Source organism: Pleurodeles waltl, chromosome 10 (assembly GCF_031143425.1).
Source record: "Pleurodeles waltl isolate 20211129_DDA chromosome 10, aPleWal1.hap1.20221129, whole genome shotgun sequence".
In the NCBI taxonomy this organism is placed as follows: Eukaryota; Metazoa; Chordata; class Amphibia; order Caudata; family Salamandridae; genus Pleurodeles; species Pleurodeles waltl.
The window spans coordinates 325,602,229-325,617,084 of NC_090449.1; the positions used below are offsets into that span (position 1 = coordinate 325,602,229).

A 14,856-nucleotide genomic window follows, 5' to 3' on the forward strand; every position below is an offset into this window, starting at 1 on the left:
GCACAGTTCCCCTCATATGTTTGCACGATTTCCTCTATACTTTATCAGCAGTTGCTCGGAATGCGAGGGGTAAGTGTGAAAATTGCAGCGGTGTCAGCCAGCATGCATACACTCAGACGTCCTGAAAAATCCCACAGCTGCGGGCAGAGACAGACAAATATCTGATGCCTAAATGCCAGGAAGGAGAGCCTGTGAAATCATCACACAGGGCGCACTGAGAGCAAGCAGGAAGGAAGCCAAGGCATTGTAATCCATTTTTCGCCTGAGGCAAAAAATATGTTTTGCGCAACAATGCTTCGAGTGGAATGAGAAATGTTGAGGGGTTGTGTATTTTGAGCAGGATTTGATTGTTTTCCGCTAAAATGGGCTCGTCCGGGATTTGAACCCGGGACCTCTCGCACCCTAAGCGAGAATCATACCCCTAGACCAACGAGCCTGGGCACAGAAACGCAACGGCTCCGACCCTGCTCGGAGGGTTGGTGACAGAGAGTGGGAGACTACATCCCAAAGCAAGAAACTGCACATGGTGCTCTCTTCTGCAGTACGACTAGAGTCATTTGCATGGTCTTCATCGAACATGACATAAAAAGCCTCTATCCTTTAGACATTTTGGCCCAGATTTACAAGAAAATGACTAAGCGCGACGCTGTGCCAAATTTGCAAGCCCCACGCGCCGTCATTTTCAAAATGCAGGGAAGCGCCGTATTTAGTAGCATACAGCGCACCCCTGTGCTTCCCCCTGCGCCAGCTCTAAATTAGCTGCTGAGCGCCAACGCAGCCGTTCTTGCACCATGGTACAAGGATGACTGCGTTGAGGGGGAAATTGTTTTTGTGCAGGAAGGGACACCTTCCTGCCCAAAAAAAAAATCTTCAATGGTGATTTGCTCTTACTTCTATGTGTGCTGCAGAATGCATCACACATAGAAAGAGCAAAAACAAGGAGAAATGAAAACATTTCTCCTCAGTGTGCCACTCTAACGACACCCCTGGGATGGTGTTGGATTTTGGCGCTGACGCAGATTTACGCCAACTCCTAAATCTGGAGCAGCATCAAAATGCTATGGTGTTGCTGTGGCACACTCCCAACAACACCCATTGCACGCCCCTTCCAGGGAACGCGCTGCGTGCTAAGGGGCCGTATTTACAAGGTGGTGTTAAGCCACAAAAAGTGGCTGAACGCCATCTTGTAAATACCGCGCAGTGCATAGTGCCACCGGGGCGTCACTAAAAGTGATGCTCCGGTGGCGATAGGGCCTTGTAAGTCTGGCACTTTATTTGCTCAAGGTGTGTGTTCTTGGTGAGGGCAGGAAAGCTATTTTCGCTCTCGTACCTTCCTTCCTTGGCTGGTTTGAATGCTGTAGGCTCAGGCTTCATTGCAAAGGTCAAACAGTGAGCAACTGACTGCCGTAAGCTGGCGCAACTCCTCTTGGTGAGCTGTGACAGATGCCCCAGGAGCGTAGTACCTCACGATGGTGAGGGATAGACACAGTCTCTTTTATCTCAGCTTGCCTGTCAGGTGAGGCAGGAAATGCAAATACTGTGAAAAAGCCCAGCGACTCGAACCAGGGACCTTTCGCATGTGAGGTGCGCATGATAACCACTACACTAGACAAACAGACACACTTGCCGGCTTGCTTCATGTGGCTATGCATTGTACTGGAACCACCACACTATGGAAACAGACACACCTGCTTGCTTTATGTGGCTATGCATTGGACTGGGATGCAAGGATGAGGGCCAATGTTCATGACGCTCAAAGCTGAGCCTTCCGGAACACGATCTCTTCCCTTGGAAGAAAGGAACTGGGATCACTTTGATTCCAAGAGGTGATTTCAGAACTGGACCCGAAATTACCATGGAGAAGCACTGTGCATTTAATGTTCCTACGAGCACTGCTGCTCCAGCACAGAAAAGCAGTTGCAAAGAAATCTCGCATACCTTCATGATGCTGAACCGTCTCGACGCCAGTATAAAGCATGTATTGAATTGCAACATGACATCTTACAAGAGTGAAAAGCATAAATACTCCTGTTTAAAACACAGACTGAACCTATAAAGGTAGGGGTTTGTCTGGGATTTGAACCGAGGTCCTCTCACACCCGAAGCAAGAATCATACCCCTATACCAACTAGACTGCCGCTGCATAGTCATTTGAAACATCTTCTGAAGCGTCTTTCCGAAAAGCAGGGCCATTTGGAGGCTCTCTCTCTCTAAGCGTGCCATAGCAATTGATGTTTTCTGTCAAGGATTTTTTGTTTGTCTCTAGCAAGGCAAGAGGTAGTCAAAATGCCCTGTGCCAGTGAGCTGAACTAGGGCACTGATGTGAAAAGCAGACCCTTTCTGGTAGTTGTAACCCGCTGCAAGTCATGGACCCTTGCACCTTAGACTTCCCAACCAGAAGCACTGAAGGGCCTGCTAGCTCTTGAGCCAGAGGAGCATGCCTCTTGGATTCAAGCACACTTGCTCGATCAGCGCTCGATCAGGCGAGATTTATATTAGTGGCTCATAGGCCTGAAACACTCACCTGGGAGACGCAGGGTGGCTGATTTCCCGGAATGGCCCTTGATGGGGAAATCACCTCCTTTCCCCCGCCTCATTTCAGAATTGTGTGCTAGTCGCAAGACAGTGTTCAGGGGTTCATGGGTACTGCCTACTCCCAGCTGCCTCTCTGTCTTCTTCATGTAAATTGCAAGTCACGAGGAGGCACCATTGCCAATATGCTCCGCCCACCTAACCAAGAAACCTAGTTTGAGCTTGTCTGCCTGTGTTGTTGCAGGGGCAGTGTCTTCTTTGCCCAAAAGGTGGCAGGAGAGCCTCACTTCAAACGATAGAATCAACTGCTTAAGTAGAAACCAGCATGGTAGTTACTGTCTAAAAGTGCAGCTCTAACAGAAGGTGTGCCTGAGACGCCCCTTCCAGTAATACACAGAATTTTGATTGAGGGCCCAGCCGATGGGTTGGTGGATTTCTCCTCACATGCCACAGCAGCTTCCAAAGATAGTGGTGTGAGGAGCTGGATCTGCAAGCAGAGCAAGATTTAAGGGAAGAAAATACACCTGTCAGAAGTGGGATTTGAACCCACGCCTCCATGAAGAGACCAGAAGGCTCAGCTTCACTGAAGATCAAGCTCTCTTGAGTCTGGCGCCTTAGACCACTCGGCCATCCTGACAGCCAAAACAGTGTGCAGGTCGGACTCTTCAGTCTGCACTTGTTGATTTTGCCGCTTGCAATGTTCCTATCAAAGTCACAGCTTTAAAGGCCCCACAATATAACATGGCCAAGAAAAAAAAAAAAAAACAGAACAAGAAACAATGCACATGCACGACCACCGAGGGATGCAGATAACTTTTTAGCGTCCTGCAATAGTAAAGCACGTTTTACACAGGTCACAAGTTTTTAAAGGTCATTTCTGTCTAAGTGTGCATTGAGAGAGACTGAGGTTTTAGGGAGCAAACACAAAAGCTGCTGCTGCCAAGTGTTTCTGCCCGGTCTCGAACCGGGGACCTTTCGCGTGTGAAGCAAACGTGATAACCACTACACTACAGAAACAAGCTTGCTGGTTTGACTGAAGGAGCACAGTTCCCCTCATATGTTTGCACGATTTCCTCTATACTTTATCAGCAGTTGCTCGGAATGCGAGGGGTAAGTGTGAAAATTGCAGCGGTGTCAGCCAGCATGCATACACTCAGACGTCCTGAAAAATCCCACAGCTGCGGGCAGAGACAGACAAATATCTGATGCCTAAATGCCAGGAAGGAGAGCCTGTGAAATCATCACACAGGGCGCACTAAGAGCAAGCAGGAAGGAAGCCAAGGCATTGTAATCCATTTTTCGCCTGAGGCAAAAAATATGTTTTGCGCAACAATGCTTCGAGTGGAATGAGAAATGTTGAGGGGTTGTGTATTTTGAGCAGGATTTGATTGTTTTCCGCTAAAATGGGCTCGTCGGGGATTTGAACCCGGGACCTCTCGCACCCTAAGCGAGAATCATACCCCTAGACCAACGAGCCTGGGCACAGAAACGCAACGGCTCCGACCCTGCTCGGAGGGTTGGTGACAGAGAGTGGGAGACTACATCCCAAAGCAAGAAACTGCACATGGTGCTCTCTTCTGCAGTACGACTAGAGTCATTTGCATGGTCTTCATCGAACATGACATAAAAAGCCTCTATCCTTTAGACATTTTGGCTCAGATTTACAAGAAAATGACTAAGCGCGACGCTGTGCCAAATTTGCAAGCCCCACGCGCCGTCATTTTCAAAATGCAGAGAAGCGCCATATTTAGTAGAATACAGCGCACCCCTGTGCTTCCCCCTGCGCCAGCTCTAAATTAGCTGCTGAGCGCCAACGCAGCCGTTCTTGCACCATGGTACAAGGATGACTGCGTTGAGGGGGAAATTGTTTTTGTGCAGGAAGGGACACCTTCCTGCCCAAAAAAAAAATCTTCAATGGTGATTTGCTCTTACTTCTATGTGTGCTGCAGAATGCATCACACATAGAAAGAGCAAAAACAAGGAGAAATGAAAACATTTCTCCTCAGTGTGCCACTCTAACGACACCCCTGGGATGGCGTTGGATTTTGGCGCTGACGCAGATTTACGCCAACTCCTAAATCTGGAGCAGCATCAACATGCTATGGTGTTGCTGTGGCACACTCCCAACAACACCCATTGCACGCCCCTTCCAGGGAACGCGCTGCGTGCTAAGGGGCCGTATTTACAAGGTGTTGTTAAGCCACAAAAAGTGGCTGAACGCCATCTTGTAAATACCGCGCAGTGCATAGTGCCACCGGGGCGTCACTAAAAGTGATGCTCCGGTGGCGATAGGGCCTTGTAAGTCTGGCACTTTATTTGCTCAAGGTGTGTGTTCTTGGTGAGGGCAGGAAAGCTATTTTCGCTCTCGTACCTTCCTTCCTTGGCTGGTTTGAATGCTGTAGGCTCAGGCTTCATTGCAAAGGTCAAACAGTGAGCAACTGACTGCCGTAAGCTGGCGCAACTCCTCTTGGTGAGCTGTGACAGATGCCCCAGGAGCGTAGTACCTCACGATGGTGAGGGATAGACACAGTCTCTTTTATCTCAGCTTGCCTGTCAGGTGAGGAAGGAAATGCAAATACTGTGAAAAAGCCCAGCGACTCGAACCAGGGACCTTTCGCATGTGAGGTGCGCATGATAACCACTACACTACACAAACAGACACGCTTGCCGGCTTGCTTCATGTGGCTATGCATTGTACTGGAACCACCACACTATGGAAACAGACACACCTGCTTGCTTTATGTGGCTATGCATTGGACTGGGATGCAAGGATGAGGGCCAATGTTCATGACGCTCAAAGCTGAGCCTTCCGGAACACGATCTCTTCCCTTGGAAGAAAGGAACTGGGATCACTTTCATTCCAAGAGGTGATTTCAGAACTGGACCCGAAATTACCATGGAGAAGCACTGTGCATTTAATGTTCCTACGAGCACTGCTGCTCCAGCACAGAAAAGCAGTTGCAAAGAAATCTCGCATACCTTCATGATGCTGAACCGTCTCGACGCCAGTATAAAGCATGTATTGCATTGCAACATGACATCTTACAAGAGTGAAAAGCAGAAATACTCCTGTTTAAAACACAGACTGAACCTATAAAGGTAGGGGTTTGTCTGGGATTTGAACCGAGGTCCTCTCACACCCGAAGCGAGAATCATACCCCTATACCAACTAGACTGCCGCTGCATAGTCATTAGAAACATCTTCTGAAGCGTCTTTCCGAAATGCAGGGCCATTTGGAGGCTCTCTCTCTCTAAGCGTGCCATAGCAATTGATGTTTTCTGTCAAGGATTTTTTGTTTGTCTCTAGCAAGGCAAGAGGTAGTCAAAATGCCCTGTGCCAGTGAGCTGAACTAGGGCACTGATGTGAAAAGCAGACCCTTTCTGGTAGTTGTAACCCGCTGCAAGTCATGGACCCTTGCACCTTAGACTTCCCAACCAGAAGCACTGAAGGGCCTGCTAGCTCTTGAGCCAGAGGAGCATGCCTCTTGGATTCAAGCACACTTGCTCGATCAGCGCTCGATCAGGCGAGATTTATATTAGTGGCTCATAGGCCTGAAACACTCACCTGGGAGACGCAGGGTGGCTGATTTCCCGGAATGGCCCTTGATGGGGAAATCACCTCCTTTCCCCCGCCTCATTTCAGAATTGTGTGCTAGTCGCAAGACAGTGTTCAGGGGTTCATGGGTACTGCCTACTCCCAGCTGCCTCTCTGTCTTCTTCATGTAAATTGCAAGTCACGAGGAGGCACCATTGCCAATATGCTCCGCCCACCTAACCAAGAAACCTAGTTTGAGCTTGTCTGCCTGTGTTGTTGCAGGGGCAGTGTCTTCTTTGCCCAAAAGGTGGCAGGAGAGCCTCACTTCAAACGATAGAATCAACTGCTTAAGTAGAAACCAGCATGGTAGTTACTGTCATAAAGTGCAGCTCTAACAGAAGGTGTGCCTGAGACGCCCCTTCCAGTAATACACAGAATTTTGATTGAGGGCCCAGCCGATGGGTTGGTGGATTTCTCCTCACATGCCACAGCAGCTTCCAAAGATAGTGGTGTGAGGAGCTGGCTCTGCAAGCAGAGCAAGATTTAAGGGAAGAAAATACACCTGTCAGAAGTGGGATTTGAACCCACGCCTCCATGAAGAGACCAAAAGGCTCAGCTTCACTGAAGATCAAGCTCTCTTGAGTCTGGCGCCTTAGACCACTCGGCCATCCTGACAGCCAAAACAGTGTGCAGGTCGGACTCTTCAGTCTGCACTTGTTGATTTTGCCGCTTGCAATGTTCCTATCAAAGTCACAGCTTTAAAGGCCCCACAATATAACATGGCCAAGAAAAAAAAAAAAAAACAGAACAAGAAACAATGCACATGCACGACCACCGAGGGATGCAGATAACTTTTTAGCGTCCTGCAATAGTAAAGCACGTTTTACACAGGTCACAAGTTTTTAAAGGTCATTTCTGTCTAAGTGTGCATTGAGAGAGACTGAGGTTTTAGGGAGCAAACACAAAAGCTGCTGCTGCAAAGTGTTTCTGCCCGGTCTCGAACCGGGGACCTTTCACGTGTGAGGCAAACGAGATAACCACTACACTACAGAAACAAGCTTGCTGGTTTGACATGAAGGAGCACAGTTCCCCTCATATGTTTGCACGATTTCCTCTATACTTTATCAGCAGTTGCTCGGAATGCGAGGGGTAAGTGTGAAAATTGCAGCGGTGTCAGCCAGCATGCATACACTCAGACGTCCTGAAAAATCCCACAGCTGCGGGCAGAGACAGACAAATATCTGATGCCTAAATGCCAGGAAGGAGAGCCTGTGAAATCATCACACAGGGCGCACTGAGAGCAAGCAGGAAGGAAGCCAAGGCATTGTAATCCATTTTTCGCCTGAGGCAAAAAATATGTTTTGCGCAACAATGCTTCGAGTGGAATGAGAAATGTTGAGGGGTTGTGTATTTTGAGCAGGATTTGATTGTTTTCCGCTAAAATGGGCTCGTCGGGGATTTGAACCCGGGACCTCTCGCACCCTAAGCGAGAATCATACCCCTAGACCAACGAGCCTGGGCACAGAAATGCAAGGGCTCCGACCCTGCTCGGAGGGTTGGTGACAGAGAGTGGGAGACTACATCCCAAAGCAAGAAACTGCACATGGTGCTCTCTTCTGCAGTACGACTAGAGTCATTTGCATGGTCTTCATCGAACATGACATAAAAAGCCTCTATCCTTTAGACATTTTGGCCCAGATTTACAAGAAAATGACTAAGCGCGACGCTGTGCCAAATTTGCAAGCCCCACGCGCCGTCATTTTCAAAATGCAGAGAAGCGCCGTATTTAGTAGAATACAGCGCACCCCTGTGCTTCCCCCTGCGCCAGCTCTAAATTAGCTGCTGAGCGCCAACGCAGCCGTTCTTGCACCATGGTACAAGGATGACTGCGTTGAGGGGGAAATTGTTTTTGTGCAGGAAGGGACACCTTCCTGCCCAAAAAAAAAATCTTCAATGGTGATTTGCTCTTACTTCTATGTGTGCTGCAGAATGCATCACACATAGAAAGAGCAAAAACAAGGAGAAATGAAAACATTTCTCCTCAGTGTGCCACTCTAACGACACCCCTGGGATGGCGTTGGATTTTGGCGCTGACGCAGATTTACGCCAACTCCTAAATCTGGAGCAGCATCAACATGCTATGGTGTTGCTGTGGCACACTCCCAACAACACCCATTGCACGCCCCTTCCAGGGAACGCGCTGCGTGCTAAGGGGCCGTATTTACAAGGTGGTGTTAAGCCACAAAAAGTGGCTGAACGCCATCTTGTAAATACCGCGCAGTGCATAGTGCCACCGGGGCGTCACTAAAAGTGATGCTCCGGTGGCGATAGGGCCTTGTAAGTCTGGCACTTTATTTGCTCAAGGTGTGTGTTCTTGGTGAGGGCAGGAAAGCTATTTTCGCTCTCGTACCTTCCTTCCTTGGCTGGTTTGAATGCTGTAGGCTCAGGCTTCATTGCAAAGGTCAAACAGTGAGCAACTGACTGCCGTAAGCTGGCGCAACTCCTCTTGGTGAGCTGTGACAGATGCCCCAGGAGCGTAGTACCTCACGATGGTGAGGGATAGACACAGTCTCTTTTATCTCAGCTTGCCTGTCAGGTGAGGCAGGAAATGCAAATACTGTGAAAAAGCCCAGCGACTCGAACCAGGGACCTTTCGCATGTGAGGTGCGCATGATAACCACTACACTACACAAACAGACACGCTTGCCGGCTTGCTTCATGTGGCTATGCATTGTACTGGAACCACCACACTATGGAAACAGACACACCTGCTTGCTTTATGTGGCTATGCATTGGACTGGGATGCAAGGATGAGGGCCAATGTTCATGACGCTCAAAGCTGAGCCTTCCGGAACACGATCTCTTCCCTTGGAAGAAAGGAACTGGGATCACTTTAATTCCAAGAGGTGATTTCAGAACTGGACCCGAAATTACCATGGAGAAGCACTGTGCATTTAATGTTCCTACGAGCACTGCTGCTCCAGCACAGAAAAGCAGTTGCAAAGAAATCTCGCATACCTTCATGATGCTGAACCGTCTCGACGCCAGTATAGAGCATGTATTGCATTGCAACATGACATCTTACAAGAGTGAAAAGCAGAAATACTCCTGTTTAAAACACAGACTGAACCTATAAAGGTAGGGGTTTGTCTGGGATTTGAACCGAGGTCCTCTCACACCCGAAGCGAGAATCATACCCCTATACCAACTAGACTGCCGCTGCATAGTCATTTGAAACATCTTCTGAAGCGTCTTTCCGAAATGCAGGGCCATTTGGAGGCTCTCTCTCTCTAAGCGTGCCATAGCAATTTATGTTTTCTGTCAAGGATTTTTTGTTTGTCTCTAGCAAGGCAAGAGGTAGTCAAAATGCCCTGTGCCAGTGAGCTGAACTAGGGCACTGATGTGAAAAGCAGACCCTTTCTGGTAGTTGTAACCCGCGGCAAGTCATGGACCCTTGCACCTTAGACTTCCCAACCAGAAGCACTGAAGGGCCTGCTAGCTCTTGAGCCAGAGGAGCATGCCTCTTGGATTCAAGCACACTTGCTCGATCAGCGCTCGATCAGGCGAGATTTATATTAGTGGCTCATAGGCCTGAAACACTCACCTGGGAGACGCAGGGTGGCTGATTTCCCGGAATGGCCCTTGATGGGGAAATCACCTCCTTTCCCCCGCCTCATTTCAGAATTGTGTGCTAGTCGCAAGACAGTGTTCAGGGGTTCATGGGTACTGCCTACTCCCAGCTGCCTCTCTGTCTTCTTCATGTAAATTGCAAGTCACGAGGAGGCACCATTGCCAATATGCTCCGCCCACCTAACCAAGAAACCTAGTTTGAGCTTGTCTGCCTGTGTTGTTGCAGGGGCAGTGTCTTCTTTGCCCAAAAGGTGGCAGGAGAGCCTCACTTCAAACGATAGAATCAACTGCTTAAGTAGAAACCAGCATGGTAGTTACTGTCATAAAGTGCAGCTCTAACAGAAGGTGTGCGTGAGACGCCCCTTCCAGTAATACACAGAATTTTGATTGAGGGCCCAGCCGATGGGTTGGTGGATTTCTCCTCACATGCCACAGCAGCTTCCAAAGATAGTGGTGTGAGGAGCTGGCTCTGCAAGCAGAGCAAGATTTAAGGGAAGAAAATACACCTGTCAGAAGTGGGATTTGAACCCACGCCTCCATGAAGAGACCAAAAGGCTCAGCTTCACTGAAGATCAAGCTCTCTTGAGTCTGGCGCCTTAGACCACTCGGCCATCCTGACAGCCAAAACAGTGTGCAGGTCGGACTCTTCAGTCTGCACTTGTTGATTTTGCCGCTTGCAATGTTCCTATCAAAGTCACAGCTTTAAAGGCCCCACAATATAACATGGCCAAGAAAAAAAAAAAAAAACAGAACAAGAAACAATGCACATGCACGACCACCGAGGGATGCAGATAACTTTTTAGCGTCCTGCAATAGTAAAGCACGTTTTACACAGGTCACAAGTTTTTAAAGGTCATTTCTGTCTAAGTGTGCATTGAGAGAGACTGAGGTTTTAGGGAGCAAACACAAAAGCTGCTGCTGCCAAGTGTTTCTGCCCGGTCTCGAACCGGGGACCTTTCGCGTGTGAGGCGAACATGATAACCACTACACTACAGAAACAAGCTTGCTGGTTTGACTGAAGGAGCACATTTCCTCTCATATGTTTGCACGATTTCCTCTATACTTTATCAGCAGTTGCTCGGAATGCGAGGGGTAAGTGTGAAAATTGCAGCGGTGTCAGCCAGCATGCATACACTCAGACGTCCTGAAAAATCCCACAGCTGCGGGCAGAGACAGACAAATATCTGATGCCTAAATGCCAGGAAGGAGAGCCTGTGAAATCATCACACAGGGTGCACTGAGAGCAAGCAGGAAGGAAGCCAAGGCATTGTAATCCATTTTTCGCCTGAGGCAAAAAAAATGTTTTGCGCAACAATGCTTCGAGTGGAATCAGAAATGTTGAGGGGTTGTGTATTTTGAGCAGGATTTGATTGTTTTCCGCTAAAATGGGCTCGTCCGGGATTTGAACCTGGGACCTCTCGCACCCTAAGCGAGAATCATACCCCTAGACCAACGAGCCTGGGCACAGAAATGCAACGGCTCCGACCCTGCTCAGAGGGTTGGTGACAGAGAGTGGGAGACTACATCCCAAAGCAAGAAACTGCACATGGTGCTCTCTTCTGCAGTACGACTAGAGTCATTTGCATGGTCTTCATCGAACATGACATAAAAAGCCTCTATCCTTTAGACATTTTGGCCCAGATTTACAAGAAAATGACTAAGCGCGACGCTGTGCCAAATTTGCAAGCCCCACGCGCTGTCATTTTCAAAATGCAGGGAAGCGCCGTATTTAGTAGAATACAGCGCACCCCTGTGCTTCCCCCTGCGCCAGCTCTAAATTAGCTGCTGAGCGCCAACGCAGCCGTTCTTGCACCATGGTACAAGGATGACTGCGTTGAGGGGGAAATTGTTTTTGTGCAGGAAGGGACACCTTCCTGCCCCAAAAAAAAATCTTCAATGGTGATTTGCTCTTACTTCTATGTGTGCTGCAGAATGCATCACACATAGAAAGAGCAAAAACAAGGAGAAATGAAAACATTTCTCCTCAGTGCGCCACTCTAACGACACCCCTGGGATGGCGTTGGATTTTGGTGCTGACGCAGATTTACTCCAACTCCTAAATCTGGAGCAGCATCAAAATGCTATGGTGTTGCTGTGGCACACTCCCAACAACACCCATTGCACGCCCCTTCCAGGGAACGCGCTGCGTGCTAAGGGGCCGTATTTACAAGGTGGTGTTAAGCCACAAAAAGTGGCTGAACGCCATCTTGTAAATACCGCGCAGTGCATAGTGCCACCGGGGCGTCACTAAAAGTGATGCTCCGGTGGCGATAGGGCCTTGTAAGTCTGGCACTTTATTTGCTCAAGGTGTGTGTTCTTGGTGAGGGCAGGAAAGCTATTTTCGCTCTCGTACCTTCCTTCCTTGGCTGGTTTGAATGCTGTAGGCTCAGGCTTCATTGCAAAGGTCAAACAGTGAGCAACTGACTGCCGTAAGCTGGCGCAACTCCTCTTGGTGAGCTGTGACAGATGCCCCAGGAGCGTAGTACCTCACGATGGTGAGGGATAGACACAGTCTCTTTTATCTCAGCTTGCCTGTCAGGTGAGGCAGGAAATGCAAATACTGTGAAAAAGCCCAGCGACTCGAACCAGGGACCTTTTGCATGTGAGGTGCGCATGATAACCACTACTCTAGACAAACAGACACACTTGCTGGCTTGCTTCATGTGGCTATGCATTGTACTGGAACCACCACACTATGGAAACAGACACACCTGCTTGCTTTATGTGGCTATGCATTGGACTGGGATGCAAGGATGAGGGCCAATGTTCATGACGCTCAAAGCTGAGCCATCCGGAACACGATCTCTTCCCTTGGAAGAAAGGAACTGGGATCACTTTCATTCCAAGAGGTGATTTCAGAACTGGACCCGAAATTACCATGGAGAAGCACTGTGCATTTAATGTTCCTACGAGCACTGCTGCTCCAGCACAGAAAAGCAGTTGCAAAGAAATCTCGCATACCTTCATGATGCTGAACCGTCTCGACGCCAGTATAAAGCATGTATTGAATTGCAACATGACATCTTACAAGAGTGAAAAGCATAAATACTCCTGTTTAAAACACAGACTGAACCTATAAAGGTAGGGGTTTGTCTGGGATTTGAACCGAGGTCCTCTCACACCCGAAGCGAGAATCATACCCCTATACCAACTAGACTGCCGCTGCATAGTCATTTGAAACATCTTCTGAAGCGTCTTTCCGAAAAGCAGGGCCATTTGGAGGCTCTCTCTCTCTAAGCGTGCCATAGCAATTGATGTTTTCTGTCAAGGATTTTTTGTTTGTCTCTAGCAAGGCTAGAGGTAGTCAAAATGCCCTGTGCCAGTGAGCTGAACTAGGGCACTGAGGTGAAAAGCAGACCCTTTCTGGTAGTTGTAACCCGCTGCAAGTCATGGACCCTTGCACCTTAGACTTCCCAACCAGAAGCACTGAAGGGCCTGCTAGCTCTTGAGCCAGAGGAGCATGCCTCTTGGATTCAAGCACACCTGCTCGATCAGCGCTCGATCAGGCGAGATTTATATTAGTGGCTCATAGGCCTGAAACACTCACCTGGGAGACGCAGGGTGGCTGATTTCCCGGAATGGCCCTTGATGGGGAAATCACCTCCTTTCCCCCGCCTCATTTCAGAATTGTGTGCTAGTCGCAAGACAGTGTTCAGGGGTTCATGGGTACTGCCTACTCCCAGCTGCCTCTCTGTCTTCTTCATGTAAATTGCAAGTCACGAGGAGGCACCATTGCCAATATGCTCCGCCCACCTAACCAAGAAACCTAGTTTGAGCTTGTCTGCCTGTGTTGTTGCAGGGGCAGTGTCTTCTTTGCCCAAAAGGTGGCAGGAGTGCCTCACTTCAAACGATAGAATCAACTGCTTAAGTAGAAACCAGCATGGTAGTTACTGTCTAAAAGTGCAGCTCTAACAGAAGGTGTGCCTGAGACGCCCCTTCCAGTAATACACAGAATTTTGATTGAGGGCCCAGCCGATGGGTTGGTGGATTTCTCCTCACATGCCACAGCAGCTTCCAAAGATAGTGGTGTGAGGAGCTGGCTCTGCAAGCAGAGCAAGATTTAAGGGAAGAAAATACACCTGTCAGAAGTGGGATTTGAACCCACGCCTCCATGAAGAGACCAGAAGGCTCAGCTTCACTGAAGATCAAGCTCTCTTGAGTCTGGCGCCTTAGACCACTCGGCCATCCTGACAGCCAAAACAGTGTGCAGGTCGGACTCTTCAGTCTGCACTTGTTGATTTTGCCGCTTGCAATGTTCCTATCAAAGTCACAGCTTTAAAGGCCCCACAATATAACATGGCCAAGAAAAAAAAAAAAAAACAGAACAAGAAACAATGCACATGCACGACCACCGAGGGATGCAGATAACTTTTTAGCGTCCTGCAATAGTAAAGCACGTTTTACACAGGTCACAAGTTTTGAAAGGTAATTTCTGTCTAAGTGTGCACTGAGAGAGACTGAGGTTTTAGGGAGCAAACACAAAAGCTGCTGCTGCCAAGAGTTTCTGCCCGGTCTCGAACCGGGGACCTTTCGCGTGTGAGGCAAACGTGATAACCACTACACTACAGAAACAAGCTTGCTGATTTGACTGAAGGAGCACAGTTCCCCTCATATGTTTGCACGATTTCCTCTATACTTTATCAGCAGTTGCTCGGAATGCGAGGGGTAAGTGTGAAAATTGCAGCGGTGTCAGCCAGCATGCATACACTCAGACGTCCTGAAAAATCCCACAGCTGCGGGCAGAGACAGACAAATATCTGATGCCTAAATGCCAGGAAGGAGAGCCTGTGAAATCATCACACAGGGCGCACTGAGAGCAAGCAGGAAGGAAGCCAAGGCATTGTAATCCATTTTTCGCCTGAGGCAAAAAATATGTTTTGCGCAACAATGCTTCGAGTGGAATGAGAAATGTTGAGGGGTTGTGTATTTTGAGCAGGATTTGATTGTTTTCCGCTAAAATGGGCTCGTCCGGGATTTGAACCCGGGACCTCTCGCACCCTAAGCGAGAATCATACCCCTAGACCAACGAGCCTGGGCACAGAAACGCAACGGCTCCGACCCTGCTCGGAGGGTTGGTGACAGAGAGTGGGAGACTACATCCCAAAGCAAGAAACTGCACATGGTGCTCTCTTCTGCAGTACGACTAGAGTCATTTGCAT

General features: G+C 48.7%; 8 non-coding genes across 8 annotated transcripts; all 8 read right to left on the reverse strand.

Moving 5' to 3' along the window:
• Window positions 1–364: 364 nt before the first annotated feature.
• On the reverse strand, window positions 365–436 carry TRNAP-AGG (transfer RNA proline (anticodon AGG)). Its single transcript has one exon. It is a non-coding gene; the product is annotated as a tRNA-Pro (tRNA).
• Window positions 437–3,057: 2,621 nt separating this feature from the next.
• On the reverse strand, window positions 3,058–3,169 carry TRNAL-CAA (transfer RNA leucine (anticodon CAA)). Its single transcript has 2 exons — window positions 3,132–3,169; window positions 3,058–3,103 (listed from the first exon to the last, which is right to left on the reverse strand). It is a non-coding gene; the product is annotated as a tRNA-Leu (tRNA).
• A 307-nt stretch (window positions 3,170–3,476) lies between these two features.
• TRNAV-CAC (transfer RNA valine (anticodon CAC)) lies at window positions 3,477–3,549 on the reverse strand. The gene has a single exon. It is a non-coding gene; the product is annotated as a tRNA-Val (tRNA).
• Window positions 3,550–10,623: 7,074 nt separating this feature from the next.
• On the reverse strand, window positions 10,624–10,696 carry TRNAV-CAC (transfer RNA valine (anticodon CAC)). Its single transcript has one exon. It is a non-coding gene; the product is annotated as a tRNA-Val (tRNA).
• A 388-nt stretch (window positions 10,697–11,084) lies between these two features.
• TRNAP-AGG (transfer RNA proline (anticodon AGG)) lies at window positions 11,085–11,156 on the reverse strand. Its single transcript has one exon. It is a non-coding gene; the product is annotated as a tRNA-Pro (tRNA).
• A 2,621-nt stretch (window positions 11,157–13,777) lies between these two features.
• Window positions 13,778–13,889, reverse strand: TRNAL-CAA (transfer RNA leucine (anticodon CAA)). Its single transcript has 2 exons — window positions 13,852–13,889; window positions 13,778–13,823 (listed from the first exon to the last, which is right to left on the reverse strand). It is a non-coding gene; the product is annotated as a tRNA-Leu (tRNA).
• Window positions 13,890–14,196: 307 nt separating this feature from the next.
• Window positions 14,197–14,269, reverse strand: TRNAV-CAC (transfer RNA valine (anticodon CAC)). Its single transcript has one exon. It is a non-coding gene; the product is annotated as a tRNA-Val (tRNA).
• A 388-nt stretch (window positions 14,270–14,657) lies between these two features.
• TRNAP-AGG (transfer RNA proline (anticodon AGG)) lies at window positions 14,658–14,729 on the reverse strand. Its single transcript has one exon. It is a non-coding gene; the product is annotated as a tRNA-Pro (tRNA).
• Between the last annotated feature and the right edge of the window lie 127 nt (window positions 14,730–14,856).